The following is a 19,961-nucleotide window of genomic DNA, read 5'->3' as shown; positions in this document are numbered from 1 at the left end:
AATGCTGGACAATGCAAACATTCACCCCCAGTCACAAGGATCTGGGTTAAATCCATCATTCTGTTGCTCACCACACCACTCCAGTTTGGACCCGGCCATATGCAAATCAGTCTTGACCCTGTTCCTTGTGGAAACAGTCCTGCTCGAACTGCCAAGCCAGGCCCTCCCTGGACCGGAAACAAGCATCCTGGAACCGGTTTCAGGGCATCACCCTTCATCAGCCAGGCTAGCTTGAATCCAGTGGTGTAGTGAGCACGGGACCCATGTCTGGGCATACCGTTCCGACATATGCAAAAGAAACAATTGATGGACCGAATGCTGAACATATAGCTGGGTCAGAACTGAGGTGGGGAAGTGAGCTAAAGAATGATGATGAATTCAACCAAGATCTGTGACTGGGGATGAGTGTCTGATAAGTTTCAGCGCTCCGTCCGTCATCTCCGTCATCTCCGTCATCTCCTTGTGTTTGCTTTGTTCACCCTAAGATGGCAAGGTATGCCCAGATGTGGGTCCCTTGCTCACTATGCCACTGGATTCAAACTAGACTGGCTGAGGAAGGGTGTTCCCCAGAAATCGGTCCCAGGATGCTTGTTTCTGGTTCAGGGAAGACCTGGCTTGGCAGTTCAGGCTGGACTGTTCCCTTGAGGATCAGGGTTAAGACTGATTTGCATATAGCTGGGTCTGAACTGAGGTGGCCAAGTGAACTAAAGAATGATAAGGGATTTAACCCAGATCTGTAACTGGAGGTGAGTGTCTGGAAAGATTCAGCGCTCCGTCCATCATCTCCTTGTGTTTGCTTTGCTCGCCCTAAGCTGGCAGGGTATGCCCAGATGTGGGTCCCTTGCTCACTTTACGACTGGATTCAAGCTAGCCTGGCTGATGAAGGGTGTTCGCCAGAAACCGGTCCCAGGATGCTTGTTTCTGGTTCAGGGAAGACATGGCTTGGCAGTTTGGGCTGGACTGTTCCCATGAAGCACAGGGTCAAGACTGATTTGCATATAGCTGGGTCTGAACTGAGGTGGCGAAGTGAGCTAAAGTATGATGATGGATTCATCCCAGATCTGTGACTGAAGATGAGTGTCTGAAATGTTTCAGCGCTCCATCCATCATCTCCTTCTGTTTGCTTTGTTAGCCCTAAGTCGGCAGGGTATTCCCAGACGTGGGTCCCTTGCTCACTTTGCCACTGGATTCAAGCTAGCCTGGCTGATGAATGGTGTTACCCAGAAACTGGTCCCAGGAGGCTTGTTTTCAGTACAGGGAAGACCTGGCTTGCCGGTTCGGGCTGGATTGTTCCCATGAGGCACAGGGTCAAGACTAATTTGCATATAGCTGGGTTTGAACTGAGTTGGCGAAGTGAGCTAAAGAATGATGATGGATTCAACCCAGATCTGTGACCGTGGGTGAGTGTCTTAAAAGTTTCAGTGCTCCGTCCATCATCTCCTAGTGTTTGCATCAAAATTATGATGGCACTTTCCAACAGCAGTTCCATGTCAGTCTTTCCGACATGGAACTGCTGTCAAAAAGTGTCTTTGGGGCCCTTAGAAGGGTCTCCTTCTCTCCTGGGAATCTGCTTGTCGTCATGGGGGCACCTATGGTGCCCCCTTCACATCCCTGCACCGTGTGTGCCTGTCACACGGTGCACGGATGAGCAAAAACTTCCATTTGACAATGAGAGATTGTGCTGCGAGCAGTTTTGGCCCGCTGCACAAGCTCCCGTTGTAAAATGGAAGTTTGCGACCGCACCATGTGCAGTTGCATCCTAATTGCGGTGTCGGGACCGCCGACCGTAGGTCGGTCCATTCCGCATCCACAGCGATATCGGTCGGCGGCAACTCCGACCGACATCGTAATCAGGCCCTAAATTATTAAGGGAAGTGCCTGACCATGGAATGAGCCCCTGAACAGATCAAGATTGTGAACATATTAAGGTTAGAGCAGAGTTCATCTATACATTTTTTTCTTCAGTAAAGTTCGAACAAACAAGTTTTATGCTCTGTGTAATGGCACAGTGCAAGTGGTCAGTGACATCAGTATGAGAGTGTACAGCTTATACATTTCTGTTTGAAACCCAAACACCGACCACAGTGTTAGGTCAGGTTTATGGGTTACACATTAAATGCTCAGTGAAACAGATTAATTATGTTGACATTTTGACCCTAATTCAATGATTTAAGGGCATGGTCTTCATCAGAACTACAAGATGGTAGCATTTTGCCAGCTTTCGAAGAATAGCCAACCAACCAATTTAGAGTGGATGATAGGATGGACGGTTCATTGCTGTCCATCTCCACCAGGGAAAACCAGGCGGTAAGGACTGAAAAAAACAAAACAATAATGATCCCCGCACCCTGGGAGAAAGCCCGCCCACCCCACATAATAATTCGCTTATTTTCACCAAGCAACTTCCCATTTAAATAAGCATTTAAAACGTTTGGTAAAAACATTGATTTTTCAATTTATGAAAAGTATCCACCTCTCATGAACGAATATAGGCCACAGAGCTCTTCTGCAGCTCTGTATCAATGGATTTCATCCAAGAATCTTGGTATAAGTATAACAGATGTCCATTTTTAGCTTTACAGATTCCAAAGAGAAACTAATTGAACAGTCCCAAAAAGGCCCAAAACATTTATTTATATATGTAAAGATTTAGAAAGCGCACAGCTACCCAACAGGGTTTCCCGGCGCCGACAGTGGAATAAGCAAGCTAGAAGCTCAGTTGGCATTAGGCCTGGCTAAAAAGAAAAGTCTTGAGCTTTTTACGGAAGGCAAAGAGTGATTGACAATTCCTGAGTTCTAGCGAAAGAGAGTTCCACAAATTTGGTCCCAGGAAGGAAAACGAACGGCCACCCATACTGGTCAGCCGTACTCTAGGAACAGAGAAAAGAAAAAGATTGGCAGATCATTGCATTGCGAGAAGCTCAATAGGGCTTGACAAGATTGAGTATGTACATGGGGGCCAGGCTGTGCTGAGCTCTAAACATGTAGCAGAGAGCCTTAAATTCAATACACTTGTCAACCCTGAGCCAGTGGAGTTGATAGAGCAAAGGGGAGACAGAGGCGTGGTGAGGCGACCTAAAAAATAGGCAGACAGCTGCATTCTGATTGAGCTGGAGACAGCATACAGAGGCATTGCAGATTGATAAAGAAAGGGACTGTACCGAGTTATCAGGAGTGGTCCTATCCTTGCCAGCAGCTAAGAGAAGAATCACCCACAAGTCCCAGTTGAACTCTTTGCACAATACAGAACATGATATTATCAATCAGCCATGCCAGAGGGTTAATCAGCTGATCTAGGGATCAGTAGCAGAATATGAGCTTATTTGCATTCATACTTGCCTCTGAACTGGTGCATCTTTCAAGACATAAGGCTGCAGTCTCTCCAATTAAATATCAAGATGTCTAAAATCTAAAGTCAGAGGCTCTACTCAGCAAGGGCCGGCGATAATTATCGCTAAGCGTGCTTAGCGCGAGGATAATTATCGCCGGCTATCGCTGGATTTTATCGCTGAGATAGTGCGCTATCAACGACGCTTGTCTCCAAAGCGATAAAATTCCAAGCGCAAGCCACGAAATGTGCGATTATCGCTGGAAATCCAGTTCATACCACAAAGCCAATTTAAAAACCAACTATTTTAAGAATACAATAAAACGCAAAAAACACCTTCTCATTTCAACCACAGCCCTACAGTGCAGACACCACGCTGGAGTGAAGACATCTAATCTTCCAGCCCTTTCAATAAAATCAAAGCAGCTAATCCTAGCATTACAGTAGCATTAGTGCCACGCTCAGAGTTGTCACCTTTATTTATCCTATTTAAAAACTACCAGAATTCCATCAGGTATTGGTACTGACTTTAACTGACCTTTACCATGTTCTTAGTCTGAATGTCTCGTTGCTGTGCAGTTGACTTTTTATGTTTTTCAAAGTATCAATACCTTTGTTACTTGAGTTATGTCAAACAGAGGTCTAGTGATAACTTTAATTTCTCTGTTCAGTTATGGGTCTGCAAAGATTTGGTGAACAATTTGTTACCAGTCTTAGCTCCATTGGTATTTAATTGATGGATTGATCCATCATCTGCTTTATATCTATAACTATTTTTTTAGCAGGATTAGACCTGGTAATCAATTAATTTGGCCCTTCCACTTTCAAGGCCTCTGATATGGCTTTGGAGGAGGCGAAGAGTACAGAGCATTACCCTACACATGATTCTCTTCAGCGTGCCTACACCAAACTAGCCATCTGAACATTATCCGGAGCAGGAAGGTGACCATTTTCCCTCCTCTGTACTATTGTAAAGTTACTAACAAACATAAATATTGAGAGACAAAACAATACATATTCTGAAACTGTATTTCTAATGACAGATTCATGATTTGGGCTCATTGTTGGGTCCATTGGGCACCTGCCATTAAGACCTCTTGGCCCTGGGGTGTGACAGACAGAAAATAACAATTCGCCCAGTCTGTCCCTTCTATGTCCAATAGCTGTTTGTGTGAGAGTGCTCCAAAAGTTGTCCTGTCAACTGACCACATCTTACTCAAATGGTACGTGCATGAGGTTCAAATCAAAACCCAGCCAATGAGAATCAGAGAACTCTAATTTTAATTGGGTGAAGCTCGATGGCAAATCTTCCACAAACTATTACTTTTTCTTTTACAAGGGATTATTATAAACATTGAGTATTAACAGCCGTGTTTTGCAATTACCCAAAGTCCAATTCTTTTTTTTAATAAATGTAAAACAGAGGCCCTTATAATCTTGCTCTTTCTATTTCAAAAACGAGACAAAATGCTTGTTGCTAAATCGCCTCTTGCGTGTCCCTTTTTGACAAGCCTATTGGCTAATGGGTGATGTTCTATGTAGCTTGTTAGTGGGAACTCTTGTTCACATCGGGTTTTCTTTTGGAGTAGAATTAAATCAAATTGCTTACAGAAATGTATAACATTAAAATTTTGACCTATTTGAGCTAAACCGTCCACATTCCGCAGCAGATGTGCATCATTGTGTAGCCTTGAGTACCAGACGGCATGCAGTCTGCAATTTACCACATTTATTTAGTCATTCCTGGTCCCTAATATAACTTGAACTAACTATCTGCAGGCCTCCTTTTTGGGGTTTCAAAATATCCTTCCCTTTCCTTCTGCAAAGATGGCCCAACAATTGTCGTGTGTTACCACTAGGCCGAGGCTGTTATCTACTTTAGAGCTACTAGGACCAATGGCATTTTTCAAAATTGATTTAGAGGTAAAATTCGCATAAGACACTATTGCCCTCCTGGCCATGGTATAGGGATTTTCCAGACCATTCTGACTGTTAGTTGGTCGGAGAAGGTAACATGAGGATATGGATTAATTGGGGGTCATAGGGCCAGATGTATGACCATTTCTTGTGGTCGCAAACAGGCAGTTGGCCCGTTTACGACTGCACAATCGGTCTCCCTATGTACAAATCCTATTTTGCGAGTCAGTAACCTATTACCAACCTATTACCAACTTGCAAAATAGGGTTTGCGACATGCGATTAGGAAGGGGCGTGCCTTCCTAATAGCAAGTCCCAATGGTATGTACCATTGTTTTACGACCACAATTGCAGTCGCAAAACACTTGCAGTTTACCACCTACTTGAAGTAGGTGGTAACCGACTCGCAAAAGGGAAGGGGTACCCAGGGGACCCTTTCCCCTTTGTGAATGGATGCGAAAATATTTTTTAAGAGCAGGCAGTGGTCCCACAGACCACTGCCTACTCTTTAAAAATTAAACAGAAACGTTTCATTTTTCTTTTTTCAATGCATGCGGTTTTCAAATAGGGAAAACGGGATGCATTTAAAAAAAAAACCCTGCTTTATTCAAAAAGCAGTCACAGACATGGTGGTCGGCTGACCCCAGCAGGCCACCATTCCTGGGAGTGCTGGCCATTCCCAATGGGGTCACAAATTGCACCTGGCTCATGAATATTAATGAGGCAGGAAATATGCGACCCCTTTAGAAATCGAAAACGGTGTCTGAGACTGTGGTAAATTACATTTTGCGAGTTGCGAAACGAGGCAATATGCGACTCGCAATTTGTAAGGATCTTACACCTGGCCCTAAATATCATAATTTCCCGCTTTATCAATATGAATTGCCTCATAAAACCACAATAAGCTATTTGCAGGTCACTATGGTTGATGTATGTCCTAGACGACCTAATGAAGCCTCAAACTGGATAGAATCAATGTGAGCTCATGCTACATGAGACAATCCTGGATGCGTGGAAAGCGATTTATTTATATTTCTGTTATTTACAGTGTCAAAGCTCCTGATCGAATTATAATCTGGTCAACATATGATGTTAGACCATCACTTGTGGTGCAGAAACGTATTGGTGGTAATTTTCCCCTAATTCAATAAGCATTGCATTTGCAACTGGAATCTGCATATGGTAGCATGTCAGAAGTTTAAACCATTGCTTAAAATGCTGTTGTGGTGGGTGGAGGAAGTGAGATCACAATTGGCTAGGGAAAGACACCTTAACTTGGGTTCAGCAACATCTAGAGAAGCAATATTATCTCGTTTTTTCAGGGGGGATCAATTAATACTTTTTCAGAATCAGCATTAATGTAAATTGTTGGCTTTTCCTGAGTATTAGGTACCAACGTTGTAGAAAAGGCTTTATTTTGTCTTGGGTGAATGGACTAATATCATTCAAATACCTTCATATTTGATTCGCAGAAGAATGGATTGCCCTGTCTGCACAAGCTGATATTTATTTTTAAATAACAAACTTTGGATTCACTTGAAATGCTGGTTAGGCCCTACTGGAGGTTGTTTGACTATCCTTAATTTGTTCTACTCCCCACTTTCTATTTAACTTCTTTGATAGCCTTAACGTTTTCCTTTGCCTTTTCCTAGGAGCCAAAGCGATGTTCCTTTCTTCCTCTATCAGGGACAACCTCCCCAGTGGAATTGGGAACTTATCCAGGATCTTAGCAGGGGCATGAATTTGAAAAACATTCTGGGGTCTATTAGGATGGAGGGCGGATGCCCTGTGCCGGACGGGCGGTAGCAACCGCCGGACCGGCGGCGGACATCCGCCCGCCATCGAAGCCCTGAACCCCACCGGTCTGATTAGCATTGCGGTCGTGACCGCAGCGGTGTGATTTTCCGCCCGCCACTTTTCCACTGGTTGCAGTCCGCCCGCTTGCATGGCGTTCGGAGCTGGACCGCTACAATTGTGGCAGATCAGGACCAAGCACCGCCAGCACGATTATGCCGGCAGTAGCCAGATTTCCGCGGCGGTGGAACCGCCATGGAAAGGCATGTGGAGAATGTATCCAGGGCTCCATTGTGGACCCCCAATATGTTGGGGGGGTGTGGGTGCACTGGGGGGGTACCCATGGTACCCCCTACATGTCCCTGTACCAGGTGGCAGGCACTGTGCAGTGCCTGCAACACAGTGCAGGGACATGCAGGACATGCCGCCTGCCACAATGTTAACCGCCGCTATCCGACCACCGCGGTCGGATTTCCACTGCGGAGCATAATATTTGGACCAGCGGTTTTCCCGCGGTCCTGGCGGGCGGTGTTTTCCCGCTACCATGGCGGTCGTAGTGATTTTACGACCGCCATGCTAATAGACCCCTCTGTATCTGTTTTCTAGGTGTTGTTAAATGTGCCTCAAGCTTGAAATATTGATTATTACATTTTGTAAACATAACAGCCACTCCTGTGTTAGCTTCCTTGATATTTCTAGTTTTTTTTTAACTTATGCCAGATTTTTTCCGCAAGTCGATTTTATACCGTTGGATGAGTCGAGAATTTTTCAGTAATTTGGTAAGAAGTAAAACTCGATGCATGCAGATCAGCTTCTCTCTTTGCCCAAAGTTTTAGGTCATTCTAACTTTTTATTGATTTGTGAAAGAGTGCTAGAATGTAAAGCAGATCAACCTGCACTTCTAATATATTTTACTAACAATTCAGAATTTTCACAGTCAAGTCTTAATGTATTCAGAAATGAGTGCCAAGGCTGTGGACTCCCACCCACAAAAAATGGTCTATCATGATTGGTTTGAACTGAATGTCAATGGGCTCAATGCTGCCCTTTTGTAGGTGTTCAACGATGCAGCGCTTTTGAGAGAGCATCTGCCAAATAAAATGGTAGTTACAAGAACTGAGTTGGTGATATATTTTGAAGCGGTTTAAGGTGGGACTGTGAAACATCACTTGGCAGCCAACCCTTAAGTGAAAGTACAATATTCTAGAAATCGCACGGCCTTTGTGAAAATCAGATGATCAGAAGTATCAAGAGAGGAGGAGAGTGGACATCAGGCGCACTACTGCCCAAATTATTTTTCAGGATGCAGGAGGCAATCAGGACAAATGAGATGAGCTTGTGCAGCAGACAGGCCAAGTTGTGGGCATTAGTTGGAAGAGTCATCCCAAATAGTTGTTTCCTTCAAAGAAACTTAGATGAGCATAACCTATTTTAAAACATGAGTAAATAAACTTAAATAAATGATGCAGGGAACAAACCTGATGATCTATAGAACCTGCAAAATAAAACTTTGGGCCAATGACCTTGAGGCCTTCTGGCTCATCACATTCGCTTTGCCGATTGTTTTGGGGGGTGAGTTTTATTTTGAGCAGCCTCAACCCGAAAGTATCAGAGCACTTTACGTGAGCACCAGTTGCGTTAAGGATGGACACATTAATTTTATTAGGCATGGGGAGTTTTGGTGATTTGCCCAGAATCCCAGGATGTTGAGTGTCGCTGCCGAGATTCAAATCCAGTTCCCCAGCTTCAAGTTCGACCGCTCTGATATTCCATTTGTCGAATCTAGCCTTGTCACCAATCAAGGAGATTTCATTGTTCAGCAACTCTGCCTTTTATCTGAATCTTTCAGTTATTGTTATGTTATGTTATGGTGTAGGGAACTTCTAAAGCGCACGTTCACCAAAAGTTTAATGGCGCTGGGAGAACTAGCAGCAGGGCTGAGATATGGCTTAGTCATAGGCTTTAATACAAGGGAGGGATGAGGGGCACTTGAAGGTCCAGCATATGAGCCCCAAACAAGATACGTATGAGAGAAGGAGTATGTAGTTCCTATGGAAGAGAAGGAAAAGGAGGAAAAGGCTGGGTTGGTCAACACTGCCACCATGAAGTAGAGGCAGGGTGTCTCCCAATTTGGGAAATGGGGCCCTCACACACCTGGTTGGGTGTCATGCTTCATAATCGGTCTTGCTTCTTGTCAGGCCGGCGCTGCAATGCCTGACGGGCACCTTATGAGGGGCTCTTTGGCAGAGATCTTTTTCACAAGCCGTTCAGGTGAAGTGCGGGTGTGGGGCCTTGTAGTGTAGATGTGAACAAAGTGTGTAGTGAGATGAAGGATAAAATGAGGTGAAGTGGTGCTCCAAAATGAGTTTATTCTGCAAGTCCACTAGTCTCAATTAAAAACATAGGGGGTGTCACCGCTGCTGTAATGGTCAGAGGAGGCTAAATGTGTATGGTCAACATATTTCTCACCTAAAGTGTAGAAAATCACATGGCAATTCGTCAGGACCCAAAACCTACACTATCTACACAATGGTTGGCTACTCAAAGGTGAACTAAGCACTCAATCAACCTAGCAATGAGGTACCTTTTAAAAGTATGAAAGTTGGACCAACCAGATCAGGATAATGGTCAAGCTTCATCGACTAGCAGGCAGAGGAATGTACGTTACAAAAAGGTTAACATCAGTTCAGCCGTAAAATGGTGCTGGGAACCTACCCCTTGCTCAGTCTGGACGGAAAAGTTACTCTTTCTCTCATACGTTTTAGTCATAGGCTTGTCTGAAGAGCCATGTTTTTTCCAAAGTTATAAATTGCTTATAGTAGGTTGCTGATCTAATGTTGCCCAGAAAAGAGCTCCAAGTGTCGGTAACCAACACAGCAAACCTAGTTCCCCTTAGACTCTTCCTGTAGAATTTAGGAGCCTCTAGGAGAATGAGATGAGCCGATCTGAGGTTGTTTCTAGGAGTATAGTTCCATATTCTAGAGGAGACTAAAATGGGGCTTTACTCTGCCGGATTTTGAAGATTGTGCAGCCTGTTTTAAACAGAGTTCTTTGTGCAATTGGGAGCCAGTGCAGTTTCTTTAGTATGAGTGTGGTGTGGCAGTATCTGGGTTGTTGATGGACCAATCTTGCTGCATAATTCTGGACCAGCTGCACTTTTTGCCTCAGATCCTTTGGGAGGCCCAGGTACATGGCATTAACATATATTTGATGAGGGACATCACTAGTGAAAACATAACCTGACTTCAATTGAGAAAACATTTCTGATTTTTATTTTTTACGGAGCTGAAAGAAACAAGAAGAACTCACTGCTGCAATCTGGTGTTTCATATATAGATCTCCATCAACAAGTATGCTGAGGCTCTTGACCGCCTTTTTAGGAGTGGGGGGGGCTAACTCCTGGTGTCAATGTTTTATTGTTGTTCATATTTTTGTGTAAATGGTTTTCATTGAGTTTGAATTGTTTCAAAAATGTACATAATTTTTTTAATATTTATTTTCAATATGTGTTTATTTCAGTGATTTTTTTTAGGGAAAAAAGTTTTATATATATATATATATATATTTTTATATATATATATATACATATATATATATATATATATATATATATATATATATATATATATATATATATATATATATATATATTCACTGAAAAAACCATAGGTTTCAGGGGTGTTATAGTTAGCTGGACATTTCCCTCGTACAAAACCCTAGAAATTCCCCTGTTATAGTTAGTTCAGCTAACTATGATTCGCGCCCCCGCAATGCACTGCTGATGACGTCACATATTACATCACTCATGACATGGTCAGTGACATCACTGATGACATCTCAAATGACATCACTGATGACATCACTGATGACGTCATCCATGTGATAAATTAGTGCATCTTCTCACACCCTAATATAACCTTTGATACACCGACTCAAAATTTCAGACGGCCATTTTGACAACCATAGATACTCCAATACCAATAACTACTCACCCACTCATTGACTTTTAGGTCTACATACATCTCCACTCACTCACCTGTACAGTCACTCATACTTACAGTCACTCTGTGCATTTATACACCTATATAGACACTCACGCACCGCCAATCATCCATTGAGGTACTGACACATCTAGTCAGTCATGCAAATAATTAATCACAGTAAAATTTACTCACCTCTACAGTTAAAAACACTCAAGTTCACTTACTCATAAAAATACTAACAAATTCTGTGTCTTCCTGCAGAAAAACAAACAGCACATGACACAGATATCCTTGCACTATGGCGCATACAGCCACTCCCAAAATCGCACACTCTCACATATAGATAGTTATATACTCTTACACACATATACACTGCGTTTCACATATGTAGTTACTGACACATGTACAACTGAGATATACATTCAATCACTAACACACCCATACATACACTCACCCAACCATACAGTCCATCACAGATGCACTCTTAAAAACATGCACCCACTGAATCACCCACTCACACATCTAGTCATAGAGTCACACACACCCTACCCACACAAACACTCAGGCACCCATACAGATACTCAGACAACCAATCAATAACCCATATAGACACTCATATAGCTATTCACAAAAATGCAGGCACTTATACACCAACACACAGACACATACAGAAATTCACACAGTTTAGTCACTAGTCTGCAGTAAGATACATTTAATGACTCACTTATAGACTCAGTTACGCACCTAGAAAATCATCCATTCACACACTTGTACACCCACTTATTTTTCAACAGGCCTTTCCCTATATATATTAACCTCTTCAGTGCCCCGCCCTTTCCACGCCCTGTGCCGGGCGTTTCATTAGCGGGCGGGGTTCATGACGAGATAGTCTCGTCATGGGCACAGCGCAACCGCGCTCCATGACGAGACTATCTCGTCATGGGCACTGAAGGGGTTAAACATAATAAAACTGTTCAGAAACACATACTCAATGGATGATGTCATCAGTGATGTCATTTGAGATGCCATCAGTGATGTCATCAGTGATGTCACTGACCATGTCATCAGTGATGTAATATGTGACGTCATCAGCAGTGCATTGCGGGGCGCGAGTTATAGTTAGCTGAACTAACTATAACAGGGGAATTTCTAGGGTTTTGTACGAGGGAAATGTCCAGCTAACTATAACACCCCTGAAACCTATGGTTTTTTCAGTGAATTTCTAAAGTTTTTTAAATGCCAATTCCTAACTATAACGCCCCTGAAACCTTTGGTTTTTTCAGTGAATTTCAAAGGTTTTTTAAATGCCAATTCCTAACTATAACATTCATGAAACCTATGGTTTTTTCAGTGAATTTCAAAGGTTTTTTAAATGCTAATTCCTATCTATAACTTATCTCTGAAGATATCATGAAAAGCATTCTTTTTTAAAAGTAGGGTGCACATTAGTTTTGTGGAAAAGCATCTTTGTGATTGGTTAAGAAAAAGCAGTTTCAACGTGGAGTACATATCATAGGATAAAATTTGCTCAGCTCAACCACACCTGCTACTTGCATTTGGAAGGCACTGTTCGAACTTAAAACAATCGTCAACTTTTAACCTGCACGTGTCGTTAAATGTTCAAGAAAATGTTACAAAAAAATATCGTAAAGTTTTTAAAAATTGATGAACTTTTAACCTGCACGTATTGTAGAATGTTCTAGAAAGTGTGTTGATAGAATACGTTGCACTTCTGACTTCTATGTGTTGTTGAATATTAAAAAAAACGGTTCATATGGAAAATTAAAAAGAAACCAATAGAGAAGTTTTGAAACCTAAAAGAATCAAGGAACTATTCTAATTTATTCTTTACATGTATTTATGTGTGCAGCAACAAAATTATAGACACAACAGCACTAGGAAGAGGAAGAAGCAGGGAGTGGGGGAGGGGGGAGATGGGCAGAATGGCACACATGCACAATTAAGTGCAACACACATATAGACTAACAATGGCCAAAATGAAACACACCAACAAGGAGCACAAGTCACACAACCTGCCAACATCACACCACTGAACGAGCATAGAAGTGAAAACCACGCTGCATTCATACAGGATGTGTACAAAGGCCAGTCGTTGGTGTTGTGGGCTGTCTGCGACCATGGTCATCATGGATGAGATGCCCAGCATGTGGCACATGGTCGAGTTCACTGTGTGTTATGTTGCCAAATGGCTGCTCCTTCCTCCCACGAGCCCCCCACACTTTTGTACGGTGAGCTGTTGTATCTCGTGCACTCGTACGGCACGCCATTGTAATGCCTATTTGCGCATGTCCTGCTACATTCCAACTACAACATCACAGTGCCGTTTGGAGGTGGTGCATGCCACTTTACAACATCGACTGCTGCGGCTCTTGTAACAGGCCACACCAGAACACAGAGACACACTTACCGCACTTCCTGTACACGGACATGTCCGAGACACCCCGTTCCCCTTGCCGGATAGGCACACCCCTGCACTGACCTGTGAACGACAGACCAGCACACGGCAGTTGTGCATGCAGGAGGATGCGTACGTAGCTACACATCCAGGCTCACTGCCAACGCTGAGGTGTCAGCACACTGTGATGTTGCAGGGCTCGTGCCTATCATGCTAAGACAATGACCACAGGGACACACTTACTAAGATGTGGGTTTGGGGGGCATTGGCAGTCCTGGAGTTGTTGAGATGAGTCTTCTGGCCCTCATGGGTATCCCTGTATCATGCTCATTGACTCTATGGCACCTGTGGGTGTTCTGGTGTGGCTCTTGGCTGTGTTCCCTTTCATGGTGCAGGTAGTTGTCCTGCTTAACACCAGCAGAAAGCAGGTGTAAAATCCCCGGTGCTAACGTGTCTTATCGCCGGAATTTGTTTCGCATTGCAATTGGTGTGAAAGTTGTGATGTGATTTTTTTCGTGTGCACAACAATATACGAACTGAGCAGTGTATCTCGTCAAGATCCAGCACCTGACGCACTATTCCCAATCAATATAAATACAATGAGATTTCTTAATAGATTTTGTGTGTACACTGTAAGTGCAGCCAATACCTCAGTGCAATACAATACAGGATTTTAGTATTTAGAATAAATCGCAAAGGTGCACCTCGTGTCTTTTTGCACGGGAACGGCTACTCTCCATTTCATTATCAGCACTTTAACAGAAGTAAAGTTGAGATAAATCTAACACACTATTCAGAAGTTGGTGCAAACTGCAGATATCACCAGTATTCCAGCGATAAGTGCCCCAAAATTTAACACCATGGTGGACTCCATCAAATAACAGTAATAAGAACAAGAAAGAGTCACACAGCAGTTAAGAGAAAACCAAAAACATTATAATTTTTTTTTTCAAACTTTATTTTTTATAATAATAAATATATAAACGATAAACAATTTTCAAACTTTATTTTTTTATTAACATAAATAATAAACTAATAAACAAAATGTAACAACAATAATACAAAACAACAAGGCGGAACACTCCTGTGGGAACCACGGATGTTGACGACAGACCTGGAAAATCAGAAAGATTGTTAAAAAAAAACCAACATGGTATTCTCAACAAAATACCACAAGAAACAAATCACAGATATATAAAATGCATACAGCTAACAACATTTTATAAGTTTAACTTACAAAAACTGTAAATGTTGCCGGGGGCGTGGCCAACTGGCGAACATGGCGGACGCCAGCGCTTGAGGCTCCGGCCGTTACCCCCGCTTAATCCTGTCAGTTCTCCTGGGAAGTGGGCAGCTCTGGCCCGTACAGCGCTGGTCGGGTGCGGGACGGCGGCGGGGACGATCCCTGAGGCCCGGGAGCCGCGGGGTGGTAGCCTCTGGACACGACCCGCGAGGCGGCCCGCGCGGCGGAGCTGATTGCTAGCGGCGGCCGCCGGCTTGACGACGAGTCAGGCGAGCGGAGGACGGGGAGCGGAGTGATCTACGAGGCCCCGTGTGCTTGCGGTGGGGCTCCCGACTGCGGTGCGACGGAGGGCCTGCTGTGGTGGAGCGCGGAGGAGTGGTGGCGGCGGCCTGGGCTGCGCTGCGGTGGCCTGTCGCGGCCCGTGAGGACTCCGGTGACGGCGGCGGGCGGAGCTGAGCCCTGGGGGAGCGACGCGCCTGGCCTGAGCAGCCCGCATGCAGTGAGACCTGCAGCCAGGACACGGCGGACAGAGAGCTGGGGGCCCCGGGACGTCGTGGGCCCCGTGGAGGTGACGAGTGCTGAGGCGCCACGACGAACAGTGAGTCGCTGGGGGCTGCGGAGCCTGCGGAGCGGTCTGCGCCACCGTTGCGGGGAGAGCGACGGCCTGTGCTCGCGCCCACGCGGTAGGAGAACCTCTGGGCGGCTGAGCGCCCCCGGTAGCCGGAGTGCTGGATCAGTGACATTCCACGCGCCCAGGGGCCCAACAGACCGCCGGCGGGCACCGGTCGGGTGTACCCGGCGACGTCGGGGAGGCGCCAGCCTAAACACAGCAGGCGCCACTGAAGGGAGCCACGGGAGCCTTCGGCGGGCGCCGGTCGGGCGTACCCAGAGCGGCTGGAGAGTGACGGGTGGAAGTCTGGCTGGTCGCGGCCGGCGCCGGTGAGGGGAGCCGCAGGGGACCCCACCGACTGACACATTCCGGAAAGGAGCGCAGTGGAGTGCTGACCTGGGGAGGGGGGCACGACGCACTGGCCCAGGAGCCCTGCGGACTTTGGGGCCCGCTGCTTGCCCGCGCTGGTGGCCGCGCAGAGGGGTGCGACGTATAGGAGCAGAGGTGCGACCATCGAGCCGCGCTTGCGACACCAGGAAACAGCCTGCGGATGCCGACGGCTCAACAATATGCGATGGGCCGGCTCCGTGACAAAACGCAGCAGGGACAGTCACGCACAGGGAGCTTGGACACCACGCAGTCCCGTCCAGGGGGGGACGCGGAGCCACAATCGATGGCCCTGTCGACCAAGATGGACATCATGCTTGCGGCGGTGGAGAAACTCAGCGCCAGCCTGGAGCAGACGAGGGAGTCCTTAGAGGTCAGGATTGACAAGGTCACCTCCGACTTCACGCTACTCCATGCGGACCACCGCAAGCTGGCTGAGAGGGTCACGGTCCAGGGCCAGACGCTTCGGGAGCTCCAGCCAATCACCCAGAGCCATGGGGCTGCACTGCAGGATGTGTTGGACAGGGTTAATGCACTTGAAGACCGGGTCGATGAAGCAGAAGGGCGCTCCCGTCGCAATAATGTGCGCGTCGTGGGACTTCCAGAGGGCGTGGAAGGAAGGAACCCGGAGCAGTATATAGAGCGCTGGCTGAAGGACCTCTTGCCGCAAGGGGCACTATCCCAACACTTTGTGGTAGAACGAGCGCACAGGGTGCCGGCGCAGCAACCCAAACCAGGGGCCCGGCCCCGCCCGTTCCTCTTCAGGCTCCTGAACTATCGCGACCGAGACGCGGTCCTGAGTGAAACACGCAAATCTGGGGACCCGACGGTCGGCAGTAGTCGCGTCATGTTCTTCCCCGACTACACCGCGGCGGTGCAACGGCGCAGGAGCAACTACTTGGCGGTGAAGAGGCAACTTCGGGAACTGGCGCTGCCCTACTCCCTGCTGTTCCCGGCCCGTCTGTGAGTGGTGGCAAAGGAGGGGACCCGCTTCTTCGACTCCCCGGCGGATGTCTGGGACTGGCTGGAGGAGACGGGGCAATGGACGGGGGAGAGACCCGCGGGTGCGGCGCCTGACGGCCGCCCGGAGAGAGGACCCAGGAGGCGCAGGAGGCGGGGAGCCCGACAGCAGATGCGGATGGGGCTGGTGGCGCCTAGCCCTGAGCGGATCAGAGTGGAGCGACAGGAGGTCCTTGACGCGGTGGCGACTCTGGGGACGCCACCCGGTGGAGACTGCTTGGAGACTGGAGCGTGCAGTGCTCCGGGGACCAGTGGTGCCTCGTCCCCGTCCACGGTGATTTCGGAGGAACTGGCGCTGCTGGTGGTGACCCCACAGACTGCTGACTTGATTGTGTGATGGGACACTGCTGCACTGCACTGAGGTGGGAGCCATGCGGGGTGGGTATGCCCACGCAATTGTCAAGCAGCTGTGCGCCTAGAGGAGGGGCAGGGACCTGAGGGAGAGGGGGTTCTTCCACGAAGGGCATAGGCTTAGCGTGGGGGGCGCCCGGCAGTGCAGGGCGGCTCGCCTGTGGCGCGTGCCGCTAGAGGTTACAGTGGGGGGTCCCTACTGCCGCGCCCTCGAGCCCGGACAGCGCGACAGTTTCATGCTAGATATGCTGCTGCTTTTTCCTCCACTTAGAGGTGACTGGGGAGGGGGGAAATTGTGCCAACTAGTCGATACTCCCGCGCGTACCCCATCAGACACTGTACTGACACATTGCATTGTTAATTAGTTTCTTTGCAGTTTGGACGGATGCCCCGTTGGGAATACGCCCCTTTTGTTCTACTGTTCAAGGCAGTTCCACTGTTCACATGGCAGCGCATTTATGTGTTCCCCTGGGTCGTGTGGCCGGCCCCTCATCCTCCTCCCCGGGTGCGGACGCTCTACTTCCAGCCCGGCTGGCTTTCCCACCTTCACAATGACGCACACTAATGTTGTGACCTGGAATATACGGGGCATGCACACACCGTCAAAGCGCTACTCCATCTTCTCCTACTTACAACGTCACTCGGTTGGGATCGCCCTCCTACAGGAGACGCATATGTCACAGCTAGAACTGGGTAGGCTTTCCAGGCGATGGAGAGGGCACACATATGGCACCACTTATTCGGCGCATGCGCGCGGCACGTTGATATGGGTGCGAGCGGGGGTCCCCTTCCGGAGCGAGGAGGTGGTGGTGGACGGTGAGGGCAGGTACACGCTGGTGCGGGGAAAACTGAACGGGCAGGAGATCTTGCTGGGGTCGATATACGCGCCCAATGTGGATCAGCCGACCTTCCTGGAACGCCTGACACAAATCCTGCACCCTTATGCGGGGCTCCCCTGGCTGCTGGGTGGGGACTTTAATATGGTGCTAGATGTCCAGCTGGATAGATCCTTCCCTCCCCTGCGCGCTGCGATGGTGGAGTCCAACGCTCGGGCGCTGGGAGACTGGCTTGCGCACTGGGCGCTACAGGACCTGTGGCGCACCCTCCACCCGAGAGACAGGATATATTCTTATTATTCGGCGGTGCACGATCTGCACGTCCGGCTGGATAGGTTGGTGGGCTCGCAGTCGCTACTCCCGCTTATAGCGCGTTCTGAATATCTGGGCCGCACGCACTCCGATCATAACCCCTTGTGGTTCCAGCTTAGCTGGGTGGTAGAACGGCAGCCGGTGCCCACCTGGCGGCTTCAGCCGAGCGCGCTTGAGGACCCGGAATTTAGGTCTTCCCTTGGCACGGCCATTCTGGCATACTTTGAAGCAAACGAAGGGACTGCGAGTGATGCACTGGTGGAGTGGGAGGCCCATAAGGCGACCATTCGCGACCACTGCCTGGGGGCCACCTGGAACATACGCAGGGGCCTCTCGGACTCTCTGACGAGCCTGGAGAATGAACTCCTGCGGCATGAGAGGGAGGGGGAAGGAGGGGGTCGCCACTCACACACCCTGTCGGACCTTCGGGAAAGGCACGCGGACCTCCTGGAGCGGCTCCGGTGCCACAACTATGCTGCGCACACAGCCAGGACGCACGCTAGGGCGGACAGGGCGGGCCGCCTCCTGGCCTGGCTCATACGGCAGGAGGACCGACGTGCCCCTATAGGACCGATCCGCAGCGAGGATGGCACGCTAGTCCACACACAGCGTGAAATACACCGGGCCTTTGCTAACCACTATAGGCAACTATACAAAGCGAGGGGCACTGGCCCCCCGCAGCTTCTTGGGGACTTTCTGGCCTCTGTCCAGTTCCCCGAGGTCATGGCGGCACACAATGGGGAACTCGCCGGGCCTCTCTCTCTGGAGGAAATAGGGGAGGCAATTCAATCAATGGCATCTGGGAAGACGCCGGGGCCGGATGGCCTGCCCGCGGAATATTACAAAGCATACCGCGAGTCCCTGGCGCCGCTGCTGAGAGAGCTCTACAATAAAGCACTTGAGGTGGGGTCGCTCCCCCCTTCTATGCGGGAGGCGTTCCTGGTCTCCCTGCCTAAGCCTGACAGAGACCACACAGAGTTGGGCTCCTACCGTCCCTTAGCGATGCTGAATGTGGATTACAAAATCCTCGCCAAAGTGCTGGCGGAGCGGCTGGCGCCGGTGGTCCCCCATCTGGTGCACACCGACCAGAATGGCTTTGTCCCGGCACGGTCAACGTCCCTGAATATTCGGCGATACTTCAGGGTAGCAACTGAGGCAGTGCACAGGTGGCCCAGGGTGGGGTGTCTCATCCTGGACTTAGAGAAGGCATTTGACAGTCTGGAGTGGGGTTACTTAGCCGAGGTGCTGCTGCGGTATGGGTTGGACCGGGAATTCCTGAAGATGGTCGACCTGTTATACAGGCGACCCACGGTCCGTGTCCGTCTGGGCCCTCACGTCTCGGAGGCGATACCGGTGGGCCGAGGCACCCGCCAGGGGTGCCCGCTCTCCCCGCTCCTGTTCGCCCTGGCAATTGAGCCTCTGGCTGTGGCTGTGCGGGCGACCCTGGGAGATGGTATACAGTTGGGGGACGCTGTCCACCACGTGTCGCTCTATGCTGATGACCTGCTGGTCTATGTGCAAGATGTGGGGCGTGTCCCGGAGGAGCTACCGCGGCTGTTGAGGACGTTCGCCGCCATCTCGGGGCTACGTGTGAACGCAGCCAAATCATGCCTGTATGCCTTTAACGCCGGTGTTGACGATCCGAGATACTGCCTGGATGGCACGCTGGTCCAATGGAAGGAAGACACCTTCCGCTACTTGGGGATCCAAATTTACCGTTGCCCGGCCGACCTCTTCGATGGGAATCTGGGGAGGGCGGTCACG

This window comes from Triturus cristatus, chromosome 11, assembly GCF_964204655.1.
Source record: "Triturus cristatus chromosome 11, aTriCri1.1, whole genome shotgun sequence".
Classification (NCBI taxonomy): domain Eukaryota; kingdom Metazoa; phylum Chordata; class Amphibia; order Caudata; family Salamandridae; genus Triturus; species Triturus cristatus.
This window is presented reverse-complemented; position numbering follows the sequence as displayed.